Genomic DNA, 22,837 nt, shown 5'->3' on the forward strand with positions numbered 1-22,837 from the left:
CACGTGAATTTGACTTTCTGCGTTGCACTTTCGCTACATCCGCTTATGTGCGTCCCTGGTGGTCGGAATCAAAATAAAATGAAAATAATATTACGAGTCTGTTTGGGGTTTTAGACATGGTAGAGATTGGCTGGCACAGGATCAAATGTTGTTGGCATTTAAGGCGGCTTGGCTATGCACTACGAAATTGTAAACAGCGTGGGGACGTACGCAGGATGAGAAGTACGAGAGTGTTTGAAGCACGTTTGCCTTATGCTTCGAACGTATCTGCAGACGGAAACGCTGACTGGTAACTGATTTTTATATAACTTACACTTTGTTAATCTTATTAACCAATCGCAACGATTTTTGGAGCCATTCTAATAAAAATCAGTGGTCAGTAATCTTACCGTCTGTATGTTTTCTCTTGTCCTTCAGTTTTCGCGCTGTTTTTAGTTTCATACCCCTTTTGGGAGGTCGAAATGTTTTTTTTTTTTTTCAAAACATGTACTTTATTGTTGTTCTTTTTTGTTTGTTTAGAGATAGCAATAAAAATAAGTCAATGCAAAGCGTTTTTTTTAACTAGGTGGAGCACGTATAGCGTTTGTAAGTTGTTCAGATTGAGAAAGTATTTAATGCAAATATTAATAGCGAAATGTTGTCGCCTTTCTTTCATTCGGTTTTTTCTTCGCGTGTCCGCTCCAATCTACAATCTGGCGGTCTCAGACTCCGAACAAGTGGTATTTTACGGAGCATCTGCATTAAATGATGAGTTTTCGTTTTTTGAATTTAATTCGGAGAAGCATTGAAAGTCTGAATCAGAAGGTCCCAGATATCTCATTTCCATTACCGCAGGGGCAGCCGACATGCGAGACGTGGGAACCTCCCAATCGCCGCCGTACACGTACATGAGCGTCGGCCGCCGTCAAAGCGCTAATGTGACCGTGCACAAACGACTATTGTATTTAGAAAATTAAATCAAATCACCAAACAAATCATAAAAGAAGGTCACGACGTTTCGAAACCGGCTCTGTTTGGAAACACTGCCGGCAACCGGCTACGAGCCTCGGCAGCGGCGTAGCCAGGATTTTATTTCGGAAAGGGGAAGGGGTTCAACAGCATTCTCCTCCCCCCCCCCCTTTTTCCCAACATGACGCAGGGTGAGCTCGGCGGTACGGACGCTCAGGCAAAGATTAGCGAGGCGCTGTTGAGATAAAACGGGTAAAGCTGCATTGTCATTTTTGGAAACAGAGCAGGCTTCATTTACAGGAATACGGGCGTGGTGGCTCACTGTTCTACTGTCGTCGTAGTTGCGGTCCACCAACTTTAAAAGCTTCCTCAAAGCACACAAATCCCTCCGCTTTTTGAGGTAGCACTGCATTACCAACGCGTGAAGACCAGAGAAATCACAAGGATAACTATAGCGTCACAAAAAAAAAAAAAAAAAAAAAAAAAAATCTCGACGCTGAAAAATTATGCAACCGACCACGCACAAACACCAGGGGCACATATATAGGGCAAAGGTATTTCTGAACAATTACAAAACCAAGATCTATCATCTATTTAAGGTTTACCGAATTCGTGCTACAGAACCAGATGCCGAAGGAACGAGAGTCTTTGCTAGGCCGCTTTATCCTGCAGCGTGGTCCGAAGCAGCGACCCCGGAACTGTATTTTACGTGTGTGTGTGTGTGTGTGGTTGGGGGGGGGGGGGGGGGGGGGGCTAGCAGTCGAAGTAAGCAGAGAGATGGGGTTACAAAAATTAATATTGAAAGAACAACCATCACCAAGATTTTACTGTTTATAGAAGCTCGATTATTACTACCTATGCCGCGTGTCCATGCATTCATCCGAAATTCCTGTCAGGAAGCATGAAATGTTGACACAATCGGATCCAATAGTAGTAGCTGAACGGTGGCATTGGTCTACGGTGTCTAAGTAAAATACATTGGAAAATCGGGTGCCTGCACGTAGAAAGCTCACATTTTCAACGAAGATGTATTTTAATCGTAGACGACAACAGGGGTTTCCACAGGAAGTGAAATTATTGGGGGGAGGGGGGGAGGGGGCCTATTGAGAATAGAGGAGTCGTTATGAATTAAGGAAGTGCCTTCGGAAAAAGGACGGGGGGGGGGGGGGGGGTGTACATCCCCGTAGGGGGGGTTTAAGGAAATCACTGGACGCCAATGCATTCTTCAAAATGTCGGGAAATGTTTACCACAGGTGGACGCGGTCGTCCTTCGGTGGTAAACCTTCACTGGCGATGCCCTTTTTCATTTCAGCATGTTTCTTGCTTTTATGGTCGTTTTTGAAAAGAGTGTGAAACAGTCTGGGTGTATAATGACGTGTCCGCCTTAACATAGCAGGCTGGCTCGCCAAGAACCAAAGGGTGTTTCAAAAACCAGACACAGAAATACAGTCGAGAATGCCATGATTATTTGATGTCTCCGGCCACCACCGTGATAGCGGCGCTTCCAATACAGACTGCAGTGCGATCTCTCCCTTGACAACTTGTGTCGCCTACTAATGCCTTCTCTTGCCTTGGGAGTTGGGATGATGTACTCCCTCAATTGCTACACCTGTAGGCAGTACTTCTTTCAAGGGCTTTCTTTCTCGCGCAGATCATCTCTCCGCGTCGCGCTTCGGCTCTCCCCACAGAACCAATTACCCGACCCTCGTGGTTGCTCAGACCGCCAAAACAAAACAAAAAAATAAAAAAAAAACTAGAAGAGTTTTTGTGTTTTTGGGGAAACGTCACTGCTCAAATGTAAGCAAAACGGAGAAGACGGCTGGCTGACTGGGTACACAAAAACAGTGCGCTGCGCGTTCCCCCGCCTGGCCAACCCGAGAGTGCAGTAACCAAGCAACCAAGCAGGGGAAAGAAGATCTCCCTGATTGTGCTATGCAGGCCGCAGGCGCCGGATTTTTTACATTTTTTCCCCATTTTCTCTGAGCTGCCGCGTCGTCCGCGGTTTACTGCACTTTGCTTTAGTTCACAATTTTCTTCCTGGAATTTCGTGGGCGAAGGTTCTGCCGTAATTTAGTGGGTGACCAGCACTAACAAAAACAGAGCCACGTGCTTGCCCTTAGCCAAATACGTGGCTTGGCGGAGCTGGGCAACGACGGGGACACCGAGGGGACGGGGGAGGGGGAAGCGGGGTGTGCAGGCATTGTTCAGTAGGCCTTGAGCCAAAAGCACGGGGGCTTCTTGCGCCTAAGCGTAGTAAGAGTATGAAGGCTAGTCTCTTCGAAGTTTTTGATGTTGCGTGCGACGAAGCGATCAATCTAATAAGGAATTACATCCAATGCCACCTCAACATGCAAAAAAAAAAAAAAAAAAACAGGACGGATTACATTGCATCCGTGAGCGACCATCGAGACGGCGTATCGATGGAGGGAAATTTCTCAAAGTGAAAAAAACTTCTACAAAAATAGAGAAATTCTAGGCGTCCAATGCAAGAGGGAGAAACGTGAAACGCCCGTCACACCTGCGCTACAGGCGGTCGCCCTCTGCCCGGAGGCCCTATTCCAGAACGTCCATCGTCTCCTCAAGATCCTGGCAACTCCGCCCGTAAACAATAGCGGAAGCTGAGCGCTCGTTCTCTTCAATACGATGGTTAAAAACATACCTGAGAGCGTCAACTTCGAATGAGCGACTGCTCGGTCTATACGCTTTTGAATGTTCACCGCGACATTGAAGTTCAAGTGGAGGATGCCCTGGATATGTTTTGCTGTGAACGCAGGCGGCTGCATCTCAATGTATAGGCGCTTGGCATAAATAAAATGGTCAAGAGAGCTTTTAAATTGCTTTCTGAAATAACTATTTATAGTTGTCCTTTTATTCGCGGTAATGTCTAGTCGAAAGCACGCAATTCTGATCAGTACACAAGGCGTGCGTCGGCGCAGCGCCACCGTTGCTTGCAGAGCAATTGTTTCTGCAATTCATTTAATATTCCTTACATCACTGACGTTGTTTTATATTATCACCATCCTTTGGTTTGATTGAACTGTGTATTTCAGTGAGGATAGTTATTTATACTTTGCCTTCGAATTGCCATTCTTCACCCGACAAATGTTTCGAAATATCCGTTTTCTATATACTGTGATCAAGTTCTGCATCCCATCAAATAAGCATGATTAAAGTAGTATGGCCTATTTTATATATTTGAACATTTTCTACCCCAGAAACATTTTTCAGGAAAGCATATAAGTTGGAGATGGTACGCGCTCCCCCGTGGCTCCGTGTTTCGTGCACAACCGACTGCGTGAGCAGGGGTAGCTTTTGCATTTCGGGGGGAGGGGGTCTTGAGCCCCCCCCCCCCCCCCCCCCCCCAATGCCACTGAGTCCCGATTCGCTAGAAATAGCACGCGCCATCGTGGTCTCATCTATTCAATTTATTTTCGCTCGAAAAGTAGCTATGCTCTTTTAACGTATTCACACAGTTTATGCTGATCTGTGTTCATTTGCGCTTTGTTTTACTTTATTTTTTACCAGCTTTTTGTAATGTACAACTATTTCGCTCCTAGGCTGCAAGCGCGAGCTATTCTTTGAAGGATGTATCTCGGCTGCGCGAACTCCCAATTCGCAGGAGCAACTGCCAAAGATAAAGCGGCCTGAAAAGGCAGTCGGAACGCCTGATGGCTGTCGGTTTTCCGGACTCCTTCCTGGTATTTTTTGACGAAATGGTTGTAAAGAAGCCACAAGTAGAAGGCAGTCCTGATCAAAACACAGCCTAAAAGAAACAGAAAGGGATGATTGTACCATACATGCTTAAACCCGCACACAATCTCAAGAAGGTAGCAAACTGCGTTAACTCTAACGTGTTTGTCGGCACCAGAATAACTCGCCAAAATGTGCAAACTGATAAACCACTTCCCCAAACACCCGGTAGGCTGCCTGAAGAGGCATTGCAGCCCGTTTGTGGCATGTGCAGACGGGGCACACTCCAAGAAATACCTGCGCGTCATGCTTGCATTACGCAATGCAAGCATGACGCTTTGCATTGCGTAATGCCACAGCGCAGATTTCATTTTTAGGTCTAAAAAGATGTTCCGCCTCATCATTCGCTGAGCCGATTTCCTAGATCACAATGATTGGCTCTTTGAGTGTTTTGCGGGTAAGTAGACGCGCAGTCATTTCTTAGAGTGTAGTCTATACAATCCCGCTGACGTGAGGCAGGAAATACGTAAAACAGGCGGGAAGGTGTGTTAACGAGAGATTATGCGAACACAACCAAAAAGTGAGCTGGCATCGGAATGACCGTTTGTCCATGCATTCATGGCTGTGGATGCAAACCTGAGTTCAAGTCATGCACGATCATCAGTAGAAACGAGGATAAAACGGTACGAGAAATCATAAAGGCAGACATGAAAAAAAGTTGTTACGGGGATCGGTGCGTCAGCGCGGCTTCGATTGATCAGGCGGATAAAAATACCCAGTTTTTGCGAACAGTGCGGGGCGGGCTGTGCAGAGAGGAAGTCGTCTGCTTCTTGCACAGGAGTAGCGGTGACGTCAGAACGACGCCGAGCTCTGATTGGCTTTGATTGAATGGATAGTGGGTAGACCTCAAAGCTAGATGCCTCGAGGTATACCGACTATTGTTTTTAATCAGCCAATAAGAGCTCGACGTTCTGACATCATCGCAACCCCTGTGCAAGAAGCAGACGAACTGGCGCTCCGCATTGGTTGAGTGGCGCGATGGCGCAAAGTATTTATATAGATGTTTTTTTATATTAAAAACTTAAAGCTAGCGACTTCTGTTATCCTGTTCTCACCTCTCGCCCGTGTCTAAAAGCACAACCATGTCCTCGAAGAGGTCCTGAAGTGTACGATGAGCCGGACAAAAATGTTGAGCTTCTGGATCTTAGGGAGCCCACCGAATCCAGGTGCAAAGCCATTCCTGCACATCAGCCGTAGGTAGAGGTTTCTCGATTCGCGATGTTTTCATTTTTTTTCTGGATCAGTGTTGTAAGGTCTTTGTTGCGTTTTGCATAAACATAGCTATTAATCAGGCTAAACCTTTTAATCGACGTCCGGCCCTACTCATGAATATCCAAACAACACCAGGAAATGTCAATAGGTTCATTGGCACATTACCATCATCCTACGTGAACGGATGAAGTCACCCGACAAAGAAGGGGGAAAAAAAAGATGGTCCCCCATCTCATACATATTTAAAATGAAATTCTTTATTTCTCGCTACTTGGAGAGGGGAGGCGGAGAAAAAAGCAACTCAGTGTTTCTCGACATAACTCTGCCCCCCCCCCCTCCCCCCAGTACAGCAGCAAAGCACATAAATACATGTTATCCACACGAATCACCGTCATCGCCCTGTGTCACCCACCAATCATCTTCCAAGGCGTCGCCAGTGGCACCCATACCTCGGCAAACCTCACTCATGAGGGCCCTCACTCACCCTCACTCACCCTCATCTTCACAGGTGAGGTGAGGGTGAGTGAGCTTCTGAACCAGGAAAATTCATGAGTGTGAGGGTGAGTGAGGGCCGTGAGGGCTGTGAGGGCGGTGAGGGCCGTGAGGGCTGTGAGGGCGGTGAGGGCCGTGAGGGCGGTGAGGGCCGTGAGGGCCGTGAGGGCCGTGAGGGTGGTGAGGGCCGTGAGGGCCATGAGGGCCATGAGGGCGGTGAGGGCGGTGAGGGGTATGAGGGCCATGAGTGCGTGAGGGGCGTGAGGGCGGTGAGTGGCGTGAGGCCATGAGTGCGTGAGTGGTGTGAGGGCGGTGAGTGCGTGAGGGGTGTGAGGGCCATGAGCGCGTGAAGGCAGTGAGTGGCATGAGAGGCGTGAGGGCCGTGAGGGCGGTGAGGCCCCCTTCAGATCGAGCATCTTTCTCAGCAATTTTGGTGGTAATGGCGGGTTGTTCTCTAGCTTTCCCTAGATCGACACGAATTGCTGAGATCGGGTCCGGCTCGAAATAAGCAAGCAACTCGGAGCACTTCGAATGCGTTTGAAGCGGCTGCATCCAATCAGGGACGCAAAATTTTCACGTGATACCTCGTGCCGGTGATGATGACACCGAAAGACTTGGTTCTGGTTTGAAATCGATCGTTTTTTTGGAAATAAACTGTTTCAGAAAGGTGAATTAGTATTCTTAACGAGATTTAAATGCATAAAAACACGTTTCTAACGCGTAATTGTGTCTAAATAGTGCAAGAAAAATAAAATTTTATGATGACGATGGCAAATTGCAGCAATTGGTTGCTGCGTGTGATCGCGGGCGGCCCGTGTTGCTGGTGTTGTGACGTAAAGTTTCTGGGCGAAATTGCCCCATCTGAAGCTGGCCTGAGTGGCGTGAGGGCCATCAGTGCGTGAGGGGTGTGAGGGCCGCAAGGGCGGTGAGGCGCGTGAGGGCGGTGAGTGGCGTGAGGGCGGTGAGTGGCGTGAAGGCGGTGAGTGGCGTGAGGGCCGTGAGGGCGGTGAGGGCCGTGAGGGCGGTGAGTGGCGTGAGGGCTATGAGTGCGTGAGGGCCGTGAGGGCGGTGAGGGCCGTGAGGGCGGTGAGTGGCGTGAGGGCAATGAATGAGTGAGGGGCGTGAGGGCCGTGAGGGCGGTGAGGGCCGTGAGGGCCGTGAGGGCGGTGAGTGCGTGAGGGCCGTGAGGTTCAGTGAGGGTGAGTGAAGGGCTGAAGGTGAGTGTGACTGTGAGGGTGAGGGTGAGTGAGGGGCTGAAGGTAAGTGTAGCTGTGAGGGTGAGGGTGAGTGAGGGGCTTAGGCGAGTGTGGCTGTGAGGGTGAGGGTGAGTGAGGGCGACCTAAAATGCCGACCTCTGGTGGCACCATCGTCTGCGCTAAAAAGGGTCGTTCGGAGAGACGGATTATCATTTTGACAGTGGCATCGTCGTCGATAGTACATAGTCAACTATCGTATCGCCTGTATTACTTTCAGGTTGGTCTTAGGTTGCTTTTCCATAAAAGTGCATTGATTGATTGCTGTTGCTTGTACTTCTGCCAAACAGTTTATTTTTAGCCGTTCCTTGCTTTGTTGTGTTTCTCGACGATGTCGGAGGAAGATGATGTTGTTTATTCAAAATGTCGCACCGGAGGTCGGCAGTGATGGAAATTCCTTGACGTGTTCAGAATGCGACGATTTCTACTACTTGGGCGATTGCTCTGGTGTAATCGAGACGACGTATAAATTTACAGGGGACGGTTGCAAGAAGTCTTGGCGGTGCCCACGCTGCAAACCAGGGAAATTAAAGAGGAGACAGGCAGGGAAAAATATGCATGATCTTAATGTAGCGAGCTTAGTTGCGGGTATAAAGCGGAAGCTGAATAGCCGGGAACCCTTAAAAACAACGGTTGACAACATCGAAAAAAAAATCAAAATGTGTCTGACAAGTACGATGACGTCCTCAAAAACCAAGTTTAACATGACAAAGCTATTAAAAAGTTAGAAAAACGCATGGATACTGCAGAAAAAGCAAGCCCGGCTAAAGAAATCTAGTGACTGCAAAATTAAATCAGTGATTTTGAGTAGCATTCAAAGAAACTAAACCCCGAGGTTCGTGGCATTATCAAGACTGGAAATAAGAGCTTACTTGATAAGGTCAGGTAGCCTCCAGATTTCAACTTGTACCCCTAACAGTTAACGAGGTGGTTACCATACACAGATTACCCGTGAAACCCGACAAGGGGCCGCACATTATCATCCGCATCGCCAGACAAACCACAAAAACAAGGGCATCAAAGAAAAAAAAAGGAGCTGTGCGGAACCAAGCCCGAAGTGTTTATTGCTGAAAATATGACTAAGAAAAACAGGGCAATCGTCTGACTGGCAAAAGGGTGGGCTTAAGGAGCTGGTTTTCGGTGCATATGGTATCGCAATGGTAATATCTTAGTGGGTCTAAGAACAATTCGGCGAAAGCCCATTCGTCGACGGACAACTAATAGACGAATAATTCGTCGAATGGGTCAATTTGCACTAGGCGAATTTGTCGAACGGGAAACTTGTCGAAGCGGGCCGTTCGTGTAAAAAAAATATTTGTCGAAACAACTACAACAAAGTTGGAGTGATGCGTTTTTAAGGCTTAAAGGAAAGACCACCATGATTCGCCGACTTGCGAATGCAACTATGATTATTGACATCGAGAAAAAGAGCGACAATTTACAAACATAAACTGCTTCCTTGGTGTAGCCTTTTTGTAAATTCGTGACTAAATGATATTGCTACGAAATTATATAGGGCAAAATGAATAATTGCAAGTGAGCTTTTTCTAGTTCCGTACAAATTTTGTGTTTACGAAGTTGTAGAAAGAATAATTGCGAAAACAGGTCTTACTGTCTTCTTGCGATAACCGTGCCTTCGAGGTTGTTAGTCAACGTAGCCTTGCAAACTATTCTTTACTGACAAATCCACTACGCCATGGTGGCTGTACACACAACAAGGTGGCGTTGGCTGTACGCGTAATACAGGGGTACATTTGACCATCCAGGATCAGAAGATTAGCCCTCCGCAAGGTCTTCCCAAATTCCATGATGATATAGTCGAGTGAACGTCTTCACGCGGAGCACGGCTTTTATAATTTTGTACTACCCAAATTTTCACGATTCACTACCGGATCCTTGTAAATTCTGAGAACTGAATTTGTAATCCTTTATTTTTAGCAATAGGGTCCCATTATTGACCCCCAACTTCCCCGGGCAACTCTAGACACCCTGTGCAACTCTTTTCAATCGTTCGACCTAGTTCGATGAACGGGCACTTTTGCCCACATTTCCGTTCTGCGAATTGGCCCTGGACGAATTGCCCTATTCGGAAAATTGGCCTTCTTCGAGTTGTCCGTCGACCAATGGGCTTTCGACGGATTGGCCGAATTTGTATCTTAGTACCAAGACGAGATGATGACTGAGCGATTGTAGGAAGAAGCAAGGCTGACCTGTCCCGTCTCAGTAGGTAGGCTAGCTGGTCGTGCTTTCCTTCTTTGTTTTATAAAGTGTTTCACTCCTCAATGGAAAACAACGTCCCATGCTGCCTAGAGAACTAATATGAAATCTTGAGAAAGGGGTTCCTATTTTAGTTGTTTTCATTGAAAATGCGCAGTCAGCGGTAAATAAAAAAAAGCTTACCTTGAACTTTCTTTTAATCAGTTTGTGATCTTTTTGATTTTATTACGCTTACCGAGACATAGCACACTGATAATGCTGATGCCTTTCGTTTACCATCTTATGGCACTTATGTTTTAAATCGTACTTCAAACCGCGGAGGAGGATTGGCTCTCCTGATAATGGAAAGCATAAACTGTAAAATTCTGAATGACTATACTTTTATCACGAAAAAGGTTAAAACATTTTGTTCGCAAAAAAAAAAAGAAATTGGTTGATGTTTACCGTTTACCAGATGCTAACATTTCAGCATTTTTTTTAAATTTTTTGTATCGTTTTTGTTCTTCATAAACGAAGGTCACTCTAACGTCATTTGCGGTGGTGACTTTAATACATTTATGTTTTTTGTGGCGCAACTAAAAGGGAAATGGAGAGCCTTCTGGGCTTAGACGGATATATTAATACCAATCCCACTAGAATTATTGTAGACTAAAAAACTCTTTTAGGTTTATTTATGGCCAATTTTCACGTAGATCGAGTGAAAAGTGGAGTGATTAGTTGTGACCATAGTGACCATCTTCCTTTTGTTTTGGGCGTAATATAACATATGTACAAAGACAATAAAACACCAGCCCATAAGTTTTCACAATATAGAAATAAATTGCATCGACGCCTATAGCAGCTAAGAATTGGGGCACCGTGCTGTTGCAACGCAGGGCCGACGAGGCTTATAACAAATTTCGAGAAGTTCTTAAATTGTATAGATACCACTTCCCGTATAAATCTATAAAACAATACAAAATGATTTGAAAGACGTGGATAACCTGTGCCATGTTTAAATGTTTTTTTATGAAGGATGCACTACATACACAATTTCTTAAAACCGCGATCCGGACGCTCTTCGGAACTTTAAAGGGAACTGAAGTCATTTTTGAAAAATATCTTTTTTGATCCTATATTGTTTAAAATGTGTTTGTTCCCACATATACCAAGTCCTATATCACAAAACCGCCTATTCCATATCAGGGCAATACAAAAACATGTGGACTCTTTTTCTCGCGGACTACATTGTGTGGACCAATGTAAGCCCTGCAATTCGCGCAGATTCCGAAGGATTTTATTATAACTCGTTTCGAAGTCTGCTAGGTAGACATTCGGATAAGACTCTTCTTTTTCTCGGCGGGCGAAGCCATCGCTTGCAACTCTCCGAGAAGTGCCCTTCGTCGATCACTTCACTCGGAAAAAAAATTCTTCCCAAAAAGGGCGTGTCGCGATTTTTGAACACGCTTTTAACGAGGAAATAGGCTACGTACGATTGTGATTTCGGGGTTGTTGGATTGCTTAGAGAGTGTAGACTGAGCTGTCACCACAAAAGAAAGATCTCAGAATCGACTTCAGTGCCCCTTTGAGTCCCATCGAAACAACCTAAATAAAGAACAAAAGAGTGAAAACAAATTTACTATTCCTCTCGTTTTTCTGCAGCAAAGGGTGACATAGATGTTATGTGGAAGCATCCAGGTTCGTTGGTTAAGCGTGCTCCTGTATCTAACACCATTGGAAGGTTGCTGCATAAATGCTAATTTAGCCGGTCAATAATCGGCCAACGTGTTTAATGAACGTTTTGTAAATCTAGCTGGCAATGTTCATGGTTCTGACTCTTGCACATATATTCAAAGGAGAAACTGCAATTCCATTTTTTTAGAGTCAGTTATCAGCTCAGAAGTTATTAATGTGGTAATGCAACTAAAGAATAGCGCATGTTATGATGCTGATGGCATACAGGTTTGTACAAATATGTCGTCGACCAGGAATGGGCAGTATTTCAAATACAAGTATTTGAAATACGTATTTCAAATACTTTGTGTATTTTGCATCTGTATTTAATTACAAATTGGGAATTGTATTTGACGTGTGTATTTAAATACTAAAACGTGGGTATTTCAAATACAATTGTAATTAAATACAATTTTGTGGGCGAAAATACATGCCTCAAATTTATTGTCACTGTCCAGAGCAGGAAGAAAACTACGTTCTGGACCCAATGCAGTGTCTCTTAATCAAGCACAAGCGTTTAGTGACTTTGTGGTTACGGTGCCAGTACAGGGCAAGAGTAGTGACGAAATCGACGTTCACAGGCAGACTGGCTAAATAAGTGCCTGTCACAACTTGGGATGCTTTCCAGCCTGATTTCCATCTATATTTCTGCCTGGAACATTCTAAATGCGCGTGTCGTCCAGATTTTCGTAACTGGTGCGAGTTGCAACGATAAAAAATTCTTTAGCTAGTGCTGCGCGTCTTGGTCGTCTCGGTTCTTTGTTGGTCTATACCAAAATGTAATCAACAAGAAAGCTGCTTGAAGCTCTGTACTTTTTTCATTTATTACGTCCGAGCTGATTACATTTTTTTATTATATTACTTTTACGTTACTAGAGCCTCGCACACTAACTCCCGAGTGTGCGATGCAAAATTAAAATGAGATACCCAGAAGCCCGTTGCAGGTGCCCTGAAGTCGCTGACGCAAATTTTGAGGAATGTATTTGGAAAAGTATTTGGAGGGTCTTGTACTTAAATGCTTTTTTTGGAAATGTAGTTAGATCTGTAGTTAAATACATTTTTGACGAAGTCTTTTGTATTTGTATTTCGATACATATTTGCATGTATTTTGCCCATTCCTGTCGTCGACATAGTCGCTTCAGTTTTAACACACAAATTTAATATCTCTTCGGAAGCAGGTGTATTTCGTAGACGAATGCATATAGCAAAACTTTCTGTTTTGTACAATGAAGGCGATAAGCATGAGTTAGGTAGTTCTAGGCGCATTTCTATATTGGCCATTTTTCTAAAGCCTTAGAGAATTTAATTTATCACCTTTTAGAAAATTATTCAAATATCTATGATATTGTCACCTCTTCTCAATTCCGCTTCAGAAAGAATTGTTCTAATGAAACAGCATTACTGAATAACAAAAACATATTAAAGAATTTTGAAAAAAATGTACTATGGTTGTATTTACATATTTCACGAACGCATTTCACTGCCTTCCTCATTCCTCATTTAATAAACAAATCTTGAAATTTACGGTTTCCGTGGACAGGCAGTACTAATTATAAAATAGTACTTACTATATCGTGAAAACGATGTGTGCATGAACAATTATTCTTCCACAATAAAACCTATCACGTCAGGTGGTTTACAGGGAAGTATTTTAGGGCCACTTATTTTTAGTTTATGCGTAAACGACATTGTTAACGTTAATAAGGAAGCTAAATTTGTCAGCTACGCAGATGATACTAGCATATTTTTTTTCTTCCGAAACCCAAAGGTAGCTGTAGCTAACGACAGTGGAGCTAACTCCTTTGGAGCTAACGACAAATGGCGCTGCGCTTGTTCCCGTGTCTTCGATATCTACTGCTCGGCATCACACTCCTCGCCGCCCGACGAGCGTACCTTCCCGGCGATAACCGGTATGAACAGCTCCTAGCCCACGGTGCAGACCGGTACCCGCCGCTGCAAGCTGCGCTAGCCCACTGGACCCATCCGCCTTCCGTTGGGCCGGTTAGGCCTAGGCGTGTCCGCTCGTCTACCCAGCAATGGCTCCTCTCCTCGCGGCCAGGCTCACTCCCAACTCTACGCCCCACTTTGACGCCTTCGCTAACTGCCCTGCTCCTCATCGCCGGGGACATATCGCCTAACCCCGGACCTGCGATCGACAACACTGCCGTGGTACTGAACGCTCCCCGACGTGAGTCTACTCGTGCTCCCCTGCCTCCTCGGCCGTGGAAATCTTCCCTGCACCTCGACGTCTGGTACTCGAACGTGCGCTCCATCAAGAACAAGCTTCGCGAACTGAGTGCACTCGTCGAGTCTACGCCCCACACCGTATTCGCTCTTACCGAGACCTGGCTCGACCCGTCAATTCACGACGGTCAAATCGCGGACACCGAAAGATTCCAAATATTTCGGAAGGATCGCACAACCTCTCGCGGTGGCGGTGTCATGCTCATCGCTCCATACAACTTGCCATGTAGACGCCGACGCGACCTTGAACAAGACTGTTTAGAGGCTGTGTTCGTTGAGGCCCGTTGTGGCAATACGTCCGTGCTCCTGATATGTGTCTACTCCCCGCCCAAACTCCAGGCAGCCTCCTTTGATGCTCTGCAAACATCCATTCACCTAATACAGCAATCTAAATTCACCAACATCTACCTCATGGGCGATTTCAACACACACATAGACTGGACTGACATGACGTCCCCGATCCCCTCGGACCCACTGTCCCATGCTCTTCTTGATCTTACTGAATCATCCGGCTTCATACAGTGCTGCCCTGATCCCACGTACTCTTCCCCCTCAGGCACTAAAGCCCACCTGGACCTCTTCTTCGCCACAAATCCCTCCCTATTGTTGGACTGCACTGTCGAAGACAGCCTCACTAACTGCGACCACAGGGCTATCTACGCCCGCACATACATGGCCCTTCCTCGACTCGGTCGGTTCGCCCGTCTGGTGCGCCGCTACTCTCTCGCCGACCTAGCCCACCTACAGATGTTGCTCCACTTGGCCCCGTGGTCCATGGTGCTCACGGACGACTCCGTGGACGACATGTACGAACTATGGCGTGACTTCATGGAAGCGATCGTGGCTGAATGTGTCCCAAACTCCTCTATACGGCGGCGGCAACATGCCCCCTGGATCACATATGACATCATCAAACTGTCAAGACGAAAGCGCCAGCTCTTCCATAGAGCGCGGAAGCGCTCCTGCGTAACTAGTCTCGAGGCGGCCAAGAGTACCCAGAGAGAAATCAAACGCCTCGTCCACGTATCCTACAAGAAGTATGCCTGTGATGTCGCAGCACGCGCTGCTAGGGAGCCGAAACTTTTCTGGGCCTTTGTTAAGTCACAACGGAAGTCCTCCTACATCCGACCGTACCTCACACAGAACAACCATTCTATTACTGACCCTGCTGCCATCGCTGACCTCTTCAACCAACACTTCTCATCCGTCTGGCTTCCTGAAGACCTCCTCCCGACGCCACCTCCCGACCCACCCGCACTTCCCAGCTCCTTATCCTCTATCACAATAACTGATGAAGACGTCACAAATTCTCTCGCTCTACTCAAGTCCTCCCAAAATGCCGGCCCTGATTCCATTCACCCATCCCTCCTAAAGCTCTCCTCTCCTACCCTAACGCCCATTCTAACCATAATGTTCCAGAAAATTGTTGACTCGGGCACAGTCCCCTCTGCGTGGAAACACTCTCTCATCACACCTGTCCTCAAAAGAAGTGACCTCAGCACTGACTCGACTGACTCTTATCGCCCTATCGCCTCTACATCAGCTGTCTGCAGGACCCTGGAGAGAATTGTGAACAAAAAGATCCTGCAATACCTAGAAGCAAACTGCTTACTCAGTAGTGCTCAACACGGTTTCAGGCAGGAACGAAGCTGTGAAACCGCCCTCGCTGTGGCTGTTCACACCATCAGCTCGTCCATCGACAACCGTGTTCCTTGTGAACTAATTCAGCTAGACTTCTCCAAGGCCTTCGATCGGATCAGCCACACGCTCCTATGCTACAAACTCCGCAACGTTGGAATCCACGGTACCCTCCTGCACTGGCTACACGACCTTGTCTCGGCCAGGACTCAGCGAGTGACCTTCCATGGATCAACATCCTCCCCTTGCACCGTGCTCTCCGGCGTCCCCCAGGGCAGCGTGCTGGGGCCAACCCTCTTCACAATTTACATCAACGATTTGACCACCAGCTTCAGCACAAAATCAATCCTATATGCACACGACCTTACACTTATTCAACCCCTGAGAACCACCGATGCCTACAGTGGGCTCCAGTACACCCTAGATCTCTGCCACCGCTGGTCGCAAGTTAACGGCCTACCCCTCAACTGTGCCAAAAGTGTGTGCATGACCATCTCCCACTCAGTGAGGTCACAATCTGCACCACCAGTCCTCACGTTAGGCGGCTCCCCCATACCTCGTGTGTCCCACACCAAATTGCTCGGCGTCACCCTTGACGACAAATTGGATTTCCACCGCCACATCTGCGATGTAGCGTCCAAAGCCAGGCGGACACTGGGCTTCGTTACCCATCTCTCTCGCGACCTTCCACCAGAGGCATTCAGAAACCTCTACACTGCACTCGTCTTGCCCCAGCTGGAGTTTTGCTGTGCCATCTGGGGCCCACTGCAGCAGTCACGTCAAAATGCCCTAGCAAGCATTCAAAGAAGGGCTGCTTTTACGTTCTACCGCCGCAGTACCCCCAGAAGTAGCCTCCTCAGTTACCGTGATGTTAGCACTGACTCTCTCCTCCGCAACGCTAACTGGCGGTCGCTACAACATCGAAGAGACGTTGCCTCCATCCGGCTGTTTTGTCGTGTTATGAGTGCCGACGACATGGACTGCCCCAACATACCACGTCTCAACAGGCGTAGCGGTCGTCTGCAGCCGGTGCTGGCGCGCACACTCCGCCACAGGAGAACATGTCTCCTACGAGCCGCTGAACTCTGGTTGGCCCTACCCCCGGAGCTGACCGCAGTGATTCCTAAGGACAGGGACTCTATAAAGGAACTTTGTCAATTGATATCCCGGCAAGATGGCTGGCACCTGTGACCTGTCTCCCGTTGGCTGGGAGCGCCTTAGTGCTGATAGCTTCTTTTTTTTTTTTTTTTTTTTCTTGTTGTTGTGTGTTGGTTGGCGCGGGCTGCTGATCGGATGTGGGTGTTGTGTCGGTGTTAGGCTGGGACTCGTGTCCACCCGGCGTGATGATGCGGCACTCGTGTCCGGTCTGCGCTTGTGCTGGCCGATATTCGTTGGCGCGGAGCTGTCGGTGCTGGGCGTTCTTGTCTGGCGGATTTTACCCTCGAAATCTGTGCAACCCTCCCTTCCCCTTTTTAATATATATACATGTATATCTGTGTGTATGTATGTGTACATATGTGTATGTACATCTGTATCTACCATTCGCCTCCAGGTGGGTGGCAAGGGCACACACTGTGCATGGGCTCCCTGCCTTTCCTTGTCGCCTGCACGCCTGGTGTGAACTCCCTCGAGTGCAATAAAGAACTATTGAACTATTGAACTATTGAACTATTGAAGTGATAATGTAGTAGATTTGACTTACCTGACTTTATTTAAGATATAATCCTGGTGCGATAGTACTGTAGATAGATAGATAGATGGGGTTTATTTGCGTGCCTGCAAACAGCCAAGTGGCCTGAGCAGCAGTGCACTCTCCTGTACACAGATACATAAAAGTATGAGATAAAAACACATTCAGGCGAAAATGTCTGTTTCACCAAAAAAGGCATCGTGAGTCTGTTGCAGACGTGTCACTGGGCAGGTGGACCGCACAACAGTATAAAACGTGTCTGCATTTCGGTGTCCTCCCTGACGGTACCCGAAACCTCAGCGACATCAGCAGCTGGGCACAATAAAGAGAACCATGCACAATTTGACGCAAGACATGCATGTCTCTTGCAATTCGTCTATCGTGCAGAGGCACTAGACCGAGGTCAGTGAGCAGGGAATGGTAATTGTAGAAACGGTGGCGGCGATTAAATCGGTCGTATAAGATTCTTATAAACTTACGCTGAACGTTTTCAATAAGATTACTATGTAACATCATTACAGAGTTCCAAACCACAGACGCGAACTCGAGGCAAGATTTAACCAATGCACAGTACAGACATAAAAGACACTCAGAGCGACGAAATGTTTTCGTCAGCCGCGAAATTACACCCAGTTGGCGAAGTCCTTGACCAACAATGCGAGAGACGTGGAGGTTAAAATCTAATCTCGAGTGCACAAAGACACCAAGATCCCGTACATAGAAAACCCGCAGCACTTGCTCTTCAAATATAGTGTAGTCGAAGACTATGCTCCCCTTCTTCCTGGTAAGGGAGATTACTACAGTCTTTTTTGGAGTCTATTGAAGCCTATTTTTTAAGCACCAATGTTCAACGGAGCGGATGTCATTATGTACCTGAATACAGTCATTTACATTGTCAACAACACGGAAAAGTTTAAAGCCATCAGCGAACATTAGCACTTTCGAGTTTCTGATGGAAGACGGTAGATCGTTAACAAATATAAAAAAAAAAACAGGAGTGGTCCAAGGTTAGAACCTTTGGGTACGCCAGGTAAAGATGTAAATGTCTCCGACACACAATTTCAAAATCTAACATAATTTTGGCGATTTGAAAGGTAACTTCAACAAGAGTATCCGGTGGTCAACCTTATCAAAGGCCTTGGTCATGTCAAAATAGTCTGTGTCCACCTGACCACGGTTGCATACTGCAGGACCACTACGACCGAGGAAAGATAAGTTTTGTCTCCACTGATCTGCCCTTAATGTCCGCGAGCCCATCATTTTCGCGTATTTCGCGAAATGAAAAGTTCGAGAAATTCAGAGACACGCAAAAATTTCGGTCCTTATGGGTTTCAAGGCAGGCGCCTTGAATCCGCAAAATTTAGTGGCCGCGATTACGTCCTTTCTGTCCGTTTAGCGAAATATAAAAGCCACGAAAATAAAAGGTTTCACAGTAACTCTTTAAGGACAAACATTTGGAAAACAAAATCAGTCATTTTTCGTCCAAAAACATGTCGGCTTTACTATATAAATCACTAAAATTCCTGTCCCATCGGAATATTTAGACCCTTTAAAACTCTAAACTCATTTATTAATGAGAACATCTACTGGGGATTATCATATAAATTATCTTATTCCAAAGCTATCCAGAGTGATAGGGATCCTAAATCGCTACCATTCTCTGTAGCCGACGAATGTTAAATTGATAATTTACAACTCTCTATTTTACTCTCACTTGACATACTACCATCTAGTCCGGGGTTCATGAACTCTGACCGATATTGACAGACTGATTTCGTTACAAAAAATATGAAGGAGCGTATGTAATGTTCCTTATGACACTCACACTGCTGAACTATTTAGAAAGTTTAAGATAATTATTATTTACAAGTTATATGAACATAGACAATGCGTCAGTTTCAACAAAGAAAAAATAAGGGGCTCATGTTTTTTAGAAAACCTCTCGTCTATAAAGGATAATTCACCAGCATACCTCACTCGCCGTACGGAGAAGTAGAAGATGGTCATTCAGCCATCGAACTATGAATTTAAAATGCTTAAATTTGCACTTCCACATTTTATAAATCATTTGTATATTAATAATATAGATTTGAACCGTATACCTTTTAAAAATTTGTGCTTGTATATTTGCTCGTGATTTCAACTTTTGGTTTTGTTTTGTGTGATAACTTAAATGCGTAGTCAATTGAGCTACAATTGTTTCTTTCTGAGTGTGTATTGCTCTTTTCTATATTTCCTAGACGCTTGCAGCTGACCATTGTAAGGACCTAAGGACCACTCAAGCTGCACATTTCAGATTCTTTCCTCTGGTCCCAACATTATAATCAAGGAAAATAAAGATTTTTATAGGATTATTATACACGCACAATACCTTTAAAATTACTAACATAATTACACAGAAATATTGGCTGCAGGAACCAGTATTGTTGGTTGTCTATGAATTGCGACAATGTTCGTCATGTTCACCACCTTCTTTGGTTTCATATCTACGAGCGACGTCAAGGATAGCGTATAGGACAACGTCGAGGACGACGTTAAGAACGACGTCTAGGACAACCTGAAGGGCGACGTCAAAAACGACGCTTACGACGACCATTAGGACAGCCTCAAAGGCGGCCTCTGGAACGACCTCCAAGACGACCTCTAAGACGACCCCAAAGACGACGCCCTAGTGGACGCCGTCCGATACGACATCTAGAACGACTTCTAAGACGCCCTCTACGGCGACCTCAAGACCGACCTCTAGAAAAACCTCAAAAACAACATCGAGGATGTCGTCCTAGTGGATGACGTCGAGGACGACGTCTAGGCCAACCTCTAGGCTGATTCAAGGACGACGTCTAGGAGGACGATTTTAGGGATGACGCCTAGGACGACGTCGAGGACGACGCTTAGGACGACCTCTACGACAACGTTGAGGATGGCGTCAAGGTCATGAGGACCTTCGAAGAGGGTGCGAATGTGAAGGAGTGGGTACTGCCTTTCCGCATAAGCATACGCAATGGCGTGCAAGCATAGTGAGCTGAAATGGTTTACTGCGCATACCTACTGCGCATTAGAAGGCCAGGAAGGTCCACAAAAGGGGGGGGGGGGTAGCTAAGGAATGCTATCGCATTAGTGATAGTGATAGTGATAGTACTTTATTGCACTTAAAAGTTTGTGGTGCCGTTCGGTGTGCAGGTGAGGAGGGAAAGGCGTGCGCCCATACACATATTGTGCCCCTTTCACCAATTAGTATCAGTAATAGCAAAGAGAAAAAAAAACTAAATCGTAAATCGTACAATCGCACTTCATGCTCCTACCATGGACACATAATTAGGAAAACCCGTAACAGAAACAGAACGCGCCTCTTTTTCAGTCCAACTCAAAATGTTCATGTTTAATTCAGGTCACCGATTTAGAAAACGCGGTAGTGTAGATCTTATAATTTGATTACCATAATTAGTCCTGTGATGTGGTACAGACCTTATATCCGTACCACGGATGGGCAGTATTTCAAATACAAGTATCTGAAATACGTATTTCAAATACTTTGTGTATTGTGCATTTGTATTTAATTACAAGTTGGGTAATGTATTTGACGTGTGTATTTAAATACTAAAATGCGGGTATTTCAAATACAATTGTAATTGAATACAATTTTGGGGGCGAAAATACATCTTGTTTTTAAGCATCCGGTTGTAAGATATAGTCTCCATCCTTTATTCGGCCATGGGGCTTTTTTTCTTATTCTCCTCCGGCTTTATTTTAAAGGCACTGTCCAGAGCAGGAAGAAAACTACGTTCTGCACCGAATGCAGTGTCTCTCAATCAAGCAGAAGCGTTTAGTGACTTTGTGATTACGGTGCTACTCCAGGGTAAGAATAGTGACGAAATAGACGTTCGCAGGCAGACTGGTTAAATAAGTGCCTGTGACAACTTGTGATGCTGTCCAGCCTGATTTCCATCCATATTTTTGGCTAAAACATTCTAAATGCGCGGGTCGTTCAGATTTTCGTAACTGGTGCGAGTTGCAACAATAAAATATTATCTAGCTAGTGCTGCGCGTCTTGGTCGTCTCGGTTCTTTGTGGGTTTATACCAAAATGCAATCGACAAAAAAAGCTGCTTGAAGCTCTGAACTTTTTTCACTTATTACGTCCAAGCTGATTACACTTTTTTTGCGATTATATTTCTATTACGTTACTAGAGCCTCGCACACTAACTCCCGAGTGTGCGATGCAAAATTAGAATGAGATACCCAGAAACCCGTTGCAGGTGCCCTGAAGTCGCTGACGCAAATTTTGAGGAATGTATTTGGAAAGTATTTGGAGGAAACCAAATACATTTGGTTGTATTTGTATCTTGTATTTAAATGTTTTTTCGAAATGTAATTAGATTTGTAATTAAATACATTTTTGGCGAAGTATTTTGTAATTGTATTTCGATACATATTTGTATGTATTTTGCCCATCCCTGGATGCTGTTCACCAGGACGTAAACAGGCCATTAAATAGCCACTACCAATCATATTATGAACACTTCAGCACCCTCTTCTTGTGTAACATTCCGGCCTTGTGTAAAAAACAAAAAACTATCGAAGGTGTTTTTCTGGATTGTTTGAATTATTGCATTTTTGGGATGTCTCGCAGAGCTCAAAGAAGCATGGGACCAACCTGCTTTCTCGCACGGCATTAGATTCATGAACACCAGGGATGGGTAAAATACATGCAAATATGTATCAAAATACAAATACAAAATACTTCGTCAAAAATGTATTTCATTACAAATCTAATTTGATTTGTAATGCAAAACGACCACCGAACGACGATTTGTAATGCGAACGACGATTACAAAAAAGCATTGAAGTACAAGATACAAATACAACCAAATGTATTTGGTCTCCTCCAAATACTTTTCCAAATACAGTCCTCAAAATTTGCGTCAGCGACTTCAGGGCACCTGCAACGGGTTTCTGGGTATCTCATTTTAATTTTGCATCGCACACTCGGGAGTTTGTGTGCGAGGCTCTAGTAACGTAATAGAAATATAATCACACAAAATGTAATCAGCTTGGACGTAATAGGTGAAAAAAGTACAGAGCTTCGAGCAGCTTTTTTGTCTATTACATTTTGGTATAGACGAACAAAGAACCGAGGCGACCAAGACGCGCAGCACTAGCTAGAGAATTTTTTTATTGTTGCAACTTGCACCAGTTACGAAAATCTGGACGACCCGCGCATTTAGAATGTTCCAATCAAAAATATGGATGGAAATCAGGCTGGAAAGCATCACAAGTTTTCACAGGCACCTATTTAGCCAGTCTGCCTGTGAACGTTGATTTCGTCACTATTCTTGCCCTAGACTAGCACCGTAATCACAGCCACTAAACGCTTGTGCTTGATTGAGAGACACTGCATTCAGTGCAGAACGTAGTTTTCTTCCTGCTCTGGACAGTAACAATAAATTTGAGGGATGTATTTTCGCCCACAAAATTGTATTTAATTACAATTGTATTTGAAATACCCACGTTTTAGTATTTAAATACACACGTCAAATACATTACCTAATTTGTAATTAAATACAAATGCAAAATACACAAAGTTTTTAAAATACGTATTTCAAATACTTGTATTTGAAATACTGCCCATCCCTGACAGCATCATATAAAGTCTGTTTCCCTCAGAAGTACTGGGCTATTTG

General features: G+C 45.3%; 1 protein-coding gene across 1 annotated transcript in view; it reads left to right on the plus strand.

Annotated features, from left to right (window-relative positions):
* The window catches only part of LOC8040254 (solute carrier organic anion transporter family member 5A1), a 667,105-nt gene that overhangs the window by 422,100 nt on the left and 222,168 nt on the right, over positions 1-22,837 (plus strand). The gene's annotated exons all lie outside the window — the stretch shown is intronic.

This window comes from Ixodes scapularis, unplaced genomic scaffold (genome assembly GCF_016920785.2).
Source record: "Ixodes scapularis isolate PalLabHiFi unplaced genomic scaffold, ASM1692078v2 PGA_scaffold2__306_contigs__length_199485367, whole genome shotgun sequence".
NCBI lineage: Eukaryota > Metazoa > Arthropoda > Arachnida > Ixodida > Ixodidae > Ixodes > Ixodes scapularis.